Consider the following 7557-nt stretch of genomic DNA (forward strand, 5'->3'; position numbering starts at 1 on the left):
TGAATCGAAGGGGATAAGCTTTTGCAGTTGAATTATGTATTTCATCCCTCTATTATATCTGCACATTAGAGCATAAGCTCTGCAGCCCAGTATTTTATGTGCCTCTTTTAGTTTTGCACATTAGAGCATATGCTCTCCAACCCAGTGCACAATACATCTCTAGTATATATCTGTATATTACAACTTGAGCTATGCAATTCACTGTATTATGTGCCTCTATTATATACTGTATGTATACTAGAATATTTTCTGTGAAGTTCACAACACAATGTTCCTCTGGTATATCTGTATATAAGAGCATAATCTCTGCAGGATACTGTGCAATAAGGTTTTGCTATATCTGTATATTACAAAAAAGCACCCAGCCTAGTGTATAATGTATATCTGATAGACTGAACAGTATATGTACTGTATGTTAGAACATAGGCTTTACAGTGCACTTGCAATGTTCCTTTATTGTACTGTATCTGTATATTAGAGCATAAGCCCTACAGTCTACTGTACAATAAGCCTCTGATACATATATACACTCAGTGGCCACTTTATTAGGTACACCTTGCCAGTACTGGGTTGGACCCCCTTTTGCCTTCAGAACTGCCTTTATTCTTTGTGGCATAGATTTAACAAGGTGTTAGAAACATTCCTCAGAGATGGAGATCTGGTGAGTGTGGAGGCCATTAGAGTATAGTGACCTCATCGTCATGTTCAAGAAAGCAGTGGTGAGATGATTGGAGCTTTGTGACATGGTGCATTATCCTGCTGGAAGGAGCCATCAGAAGATGGGGACACTGTAGTCATAAAGAGATGGACATGGTCAGCAAAAATCCTCAGGTAGGCCGTGGTGTTTAAACGATTTGGTACTAAGGGGCCCAAAGTGTGCCAAGAAAACATCCCCCACACCATTACACCACCAGCCTGAACCATTGATACAAGGCTGGATGGATCCATGCTTTCATGTTTACTCCAAATTCTGACCCTACCATCTGAATGTCGCAGCTGAAATCGAGACTCATCAGACCATATAGCATCAAATCAAATAAACTCTTGGCATATTGATCTGGTTAGTTAAGTAGCAGAGGGGGTTGTTAATCAGTTTCAGCTGCTTTAGTTGTTAATGAAATTAGCAACAGGTGCACTGGATGGACAACAATGAGATACGTACCTCCAAAACAGGAATGGTTTTACAGGTGGAGGCCGCTGACATTTTTGTTTCCCTACTCATCTTTTCTGACAGTTTTTCACTAGTTTTGGCTAGGGTCAGTGTCACTACTGGTAGTATGAGGCCATACCTGGACCCTATAGAGGTTGCACAGGCAGTCCAACTCCTCCAGGATGGCACATCAATACGTGCCATTGCCAGAGGGTTTCCTGTGTCTCCCAGCACAGTCTCAAGAGCACAGAGGAGAATTCAGGAGACAGACAATTACTCTAGAAGAGCTGGACAGGGCCGTAGAAGGTCTTTAACCCATCAGCAGGACCGGTATCTGCTCCATTGTGCAAGGAGGAACAGGATGAGCACTGCCAGAGCCCTACAGAATGACCTCCAGTAGGCCACTGGTGTGAATGTCTCTGACCAAACAATCAGAAACAGATTCATGAGGGTGGCCTGAGGGCTCGACGTCCTCTAGTGGGTCCTGTGCTCACTGCTCGGCACTGTGGGAGCTCGATTGGCATTTGCCATTGAACACCAGAACTGGCAGGTACGCCTCTGGCACCCTTTGCTTTTCCCAGATGAGAGCAGGTTCACCCTGAGCACATGTGACAGACATGAAAGGGTCTGGAGAAGCCGTGGAGAACATTATGCTGCCTGTAACATCATTCAGCATGACCGGTTTGGTGGTGGGTCAGTGATGGCCTGGGGAGGCATATCCTTAGAGGGACACACAGAAAATGGAACCCTGACTGCCATTCGGTATCGGGATTAAATCCTTGGACACATTGTTAGACCCTACGCTGGTGTAGTGGGTCCTGGGTTCCTCCTGGTGCACGATAATGCCCGGCCTCATGTGGTGAGAGTATGCAGCCAGTTCCTGGAAGATGAAGTAATTGATACCATTCAATGGCCCCCAGGCTCGCCTGACCTAAATCCAATAGAATGCCACATTATGTTTCAGGCCCACTTGACACCAGCAGGTTGCACCTCAGTCTGTTTAGGAGCTCAGTGATGCCTTGGTCCAGATCTGGGAGGAATTAACCCAAAACACCATCCGTCATCTCATTAGGAGCATGCCCCGACATTGTCAGTCATGCATACAAGCATGTGGGGGCCATACAAACTACTGAGTACCATTCTGAGTTGCTGCAATGAAATTTCAACAAAATGGACTAGTCTGCTGCATCATTTTTTCACTTTGATTTTCGGGGGGTCTTTGAATTCAGCCCTCTGTAGGTTGATAATTTTCATATCCATCAAACGATGTGGCATCCTTTCCTTCCTAACACATTACCCAGTCCATATCAGTATAGATATCCAGCATAAGATTAATTTTTTTTGAGCAGTGTATATGCATACTGCATATATATGTTTTATATACTGTGTGTGTGTGTGTGTGTGTGTGTGTGTGTGTGTGTATATACTGTATGTATATATATATATATATATATATATATATATATATACAGTGGGTACGGAAAGTATTCAGACCCCCTTAAATTTTTCACTCTTTGTTATATTGCAGCCATTTGCTAAAATCATTTAAGTTCATTCTTCTTCCTCATGAATGTACACATAGCACCCCATACTGACAGAAAAACACAGAATTGTTGACATTGTTGCAAATTTATTAAAAAAGAAAAACTGAAATATCACATGGTCCTAAGTATTCAGACCCTTTGCTCAGTATTTAGTAGAAGCCCCCTTTTGATCTAATACAGCCAGGAGTCTTTTTGGGAAAGATGCAACAAGTCTTTCACACCTGGATTTGGGGATCCTCTGCCATTCCTCCTTGCAGATCCTCTCCAGTTCTGTCAGGTTGGATGGTAAACGTTGGTGGACAGCCATTTTTAGGTCTCTCCAGAGATGCTCAATTGGGTTAAAGTCAGGGCTCTGGCTGGGCCATTCAAGAACAGTCACGGAGTTGTTGTGAAGCCACTCCTTCGTTATTTTAGCTGTGTGCTTAGGGTCATTGTCTTGTTGGAAGGTAAACCTTCGGCCCAGTCTGAGGTCCAGAGCACTCTGGAGAAGGTTTTTGTCCAGGATATCCCTGTACTTGGCCGCATTCATCTTTCCCTCAATTGCAACCAGTCGTCCTGTCCCTGCAGCTGAAAAACACCCCCACAGCATGATGCTGCCACCACCATGCTTCACTGTTGGGACTGTATTGGACAGGTGATGAGCAGTGCCTGGTTTTCTCCACACATACCGCTTAGAATTAAGGCTAAAAAGTTATATTTTGGTCTCATCAGACCAGAGAATCTTATTTCTCACCATCTTGGAGTCCTTCAGGTGTTTTTTTAGCAAACTCCATGCGGGCTTTCATGTGTCTTACACTGAGGAGAGGCTTCCGTTGGGCCACTCTGCCATAAAGCCCCGACTGGTGGAGGGCTGCAGTGATGGTTGACTTTCTACAACTTTCTCCCATCTCCTGACTGCATCTCTGGAGCTCAGCCGCAGTGATCTTTGGGTTCTTCTTTACCTCTCTCACCAAGGCTCTTCTCCCCCGATAGCTCAGTTTGGCCGGACGGCCAGCTCTAGGAAGGGTTCTAGTCGTCCCAAACGTCTTCCATTTGAGGATTATGGAGGCCACTGTGCTCTTAGGAACCTTAAGTGCAGCAGAAATCTTTTTGAAACCTTGGCCAGATCTGTGCCTTTCCACGATTCTGTCTCTGAGCTCTTCAGGCAGTTCCTTTGACCTCATGATTCTCATTTGCTCTGACATACATTGTGATCTGGAAGGTCTTATATAGACAGGTGTGTGGCTTTCCTAATCAAGTCCAATCAGTATAATCAAACACAGCTGGACTCAAATGAAGGTGTAGAACCATCTCAAGGATGATCAGAAGAAATGGAAAGCACCTGAGTTAAATATATGAGTGTCACAGCAAAGGGTCTGAATACTTAGGACCATGTGATATTTCAGTTTTTGTTTTTTAATAAATCTGCAACAATGTCAACAATTCTGTGTTTTTCCGTCAATATGGGGAGCTGTGTGTACATTCATGAGGAAGAAGAATGAACTTAAATGATTTTAGCAAATGGCTGCAATATAACAAAGAGTGAAAAATTTAAGGGGGTCTGAATACTTTCCGTACCCACTGTATATATATATATATATATATATATATATATATATATATATAAATAAATGGGAGCAAGAGAAAGGGAAGGAAAGGACCATAAAACCTTGCTCCCCCGGCGCTCAAACTAATCAAAGCTAAAACTAAGCTGCTGCTATATAATAAAAAATATGCAGAAAGGTGTATACATTAAGTATTAAAGCGTATAGCTCTAAACCAGTCGTCGCTAAATGGCGGCCCGCGGTCCAGGAGCGGCCCGCACGATGCTTCCGCCCAGACCCGTCAGGCCGCCACTGTAAGTAGGCATTGGTTTGCTGGGACCGCGGGTGTCCCAACAACCAGTGACATTCCGTGTGTGCGCCCCGCCCCCTGCTTCTTTCTTCGGCTCCCTCCTAGCCAGCCGCGAGTTGGGCTGTGACATCATGTGCGGGCCCCGCCCCCCTGCTCCTAACTGCGGCTCCTGACTCTCACACTCAGCCTATCCGTGAGCTGGGGCGTGACATCACATGCACGCCCTGCCCCCCTGATGTTCGCTGCTCCTGGCTCCCGCATTTTCCTCTCCAAAAGGTATGTGGGGCACATTTTTATAAAATGCAGACTGATGGGCATATTTTGTTAAGGGGCACACATTTGTGTCCATTAGAGTGCCCCATAAAATAAAATATGCCTATTAGAGTGCCCCCTAACATAAAATGTGCCCATCAGCGTGCACCTTATTTTATGTTAAGGGTCACGCTCATGGGCAAATTTTATGTTAAGGGGCACTCTAATGGGCATATTTTATGTTAAGGGGCACTCTAATGGGCATATTTTATGTTAAGAGCAACGCTGATGGACACGTTTTGTTTTGCCCATCAGCGTGCCCCTTAACATAAAATGTTCCCATTAGAGTGCCCCCTAACATAAAATATGCCCATCAGAATGCCCCCTAACAAAATGTGCCCATCAAAGTGCCCCCTAACATAAAATGTGCCCATCAGAATGCCCCCTAACATAAAATGTGCCCATCAAAGTGCCCCCTAACATAAAATGTGCCCATCAGCGTGCCCCCTAACATAAAATGTGCCCATCAGCGTTCCCCTTATTTTATGTTAAGCGTCACGCTGATGGGCACATTTTATGCTAAGGGTCACGCTGATGGGCACATTTTATGCTAGGGGGCACGCTGATGGGCAAATTTTATGCTAAGGGTCACGCCGATGGGCACATTTTATGCTAAGGGGCACGCTGATGGGCAAATTTTATGCTAAGGGTCACGCTGATGGGCACATTTTATGTTAGGAGGCACTCTGATGGGCACATTTTATGTTAAGGGGCACTCTAATGGGCATATTTTATGTTAAGAGCAACACTGATGGACACGTTTTGTTTTGCCCATCAGTGTGCCCCCTAACAAAATGTGCCCATCAGAGTGCCCCCTAACATAAAATGTGCCCATCAGCGTGCCCCTTATTTTATGTTAAGGGCGACGCTGATGGGCAAATTTTATGCTAAGGGTCACGCTGATGGACACATTTTATGTTAAGGGGCACTCAAATAGGCACATTTTATGTTAAGAGCAACGCTGATGGACACGTTTTGTTTTGCCCATCTTTCTGAGTCATAGCACAGACTTCAGATTCGGACCTCGGCCCAAAGAAAATTTTACCGACCGGACCTCCTTGAATTTCAATTCATTACCCCTGCTCTAAACTATGACACACTAGCAACGCTATATAGTCCACAGAGCAAATTAACTTCAAATAAATATATGCAAGGGAGAAAAAAGTTCATGCATAAAGTCCCAATGACATCCAAAGAGATGCAAAGTCCCAAGAGTGTGAATCCTCAAAATTCGTCACCAATGGAAAAAACAGGGAACCTCCACCTCACCGCTGTGTACACCCCTATGGTAGGGAACTCACCAGATTGAAGCTGTTTATGCCCCAAACAAGATGGTACATAAGACCTCCCGATCACCTCCAAGGGTTAGATAGTGGCAAGAACTTCAAACAGGTAAGTAGGTATCTGCCAACCGATACTCTCCTCAGCATAGCAAACTGTGATGCATTTAAAATAATGGGGTCACATAGCGTAATCCTGCATAATGAACTGTATTTCCTCACACATAAAATCCCTCAAACATTGCACTTACAAACGTATGCATATAGAAAGCGTTGAACAAAAGATGAAAGACCTGCGTCCTGTAGCCGTTCCCCGTCCTGATGGCCCGCTGCTCGGTACCTAGCTGCGAGCCTCCGGGTCCGGCGTGTGATGTCAGCTTCCTACGTGACCGCGTGACCACGCCCTGACGCGTTTCGTCAGCAAATGACTTCAACCTAGGTTCAAAGATCTAAGACTTTTTCTATGTACACAAAAGGCTGATTTCTCTCAAATATTGTTCACAAATCTGTCTACTGTAAATCTGTGTTAGTGAGCACTTCTCCTTTGCAGAGATAATCCATCCAACTCACAGGTGAGACATATCAAGATGCTGATTAGACAGCATGATTATTGCACAGGTGTGCCTTAGGCTGGCCACAATAAAAGACCACTCTAAAATGTGCAGTTTTACTGTATTGGGGGGGGGGGTCCGGGGGGGTCCAAAACCAGTCAGTATCTGGTGTGACCACCATTTGCCTCACGCAGTGCAACACATCTCCTTGGCATAGAGTTGATCAGGTTGGTGATTGTGGCCTGTGGAATTTTGGTCCACTCTCCTTCAATGGCTGTGCAAAGTTACTGGATATTGGCAGGACCTGGAACACGTTGTCGTATACGCCTATCCAGAGCATCCCAAACATGCTCAATGGGTGACATGTCCGGTGAGTATGCTGGCCATACAAGAACTGGGATGTTTTCAGCTTCCAGGAATTGTGTACAGATCCTTGCAACTTGGGGCCATGCATTATCATGCTGCAACATGAGGTGATGGTCATGGATGAATGGCACAACAACGGGCCTCAGGATCTCGTCACAGTATATCTGCGCATTCAAAATGCCATCAATAAAATGCACCTGTGTTCGTTGTCCATAACATACGCCTGCCCATACCATAACCCCACCGCCACTATGGGCCACTCCATCCACAATGTTGATATCAGCAAACCGCTCACCCACACGACGCCATACACGCTGTCTGCCATCTGCCCTGTACAGTGAAAACCGGGATTCATCCGTGAAGAGAACACCTTTCCAAAGTGACATCACATCAAATGTGAGCATTTGCCCACTCAAGTCGGTTACAACGACGAACTGCAGTCAGGTCGAGACCTCGATGAGGATGACGAGCATGCAGCTGAGCTTCCCTGAGACGGTTTCTGACAGATTGTGCAGAAATTC

This window comes from Pelophylax lessonae (genome assembly GCF_965119305.1).
Source record: "Pelophylax lessonae genome assembly, chromosome: 4".
In the NCBI taxonomy this organism is placed as follows: domain Eukaryota; kingdom Metazoa; phylum Chordata; class Amphibia; order Anura; family Ranidae; genus Pelophylax; species Pelophylax lessonae.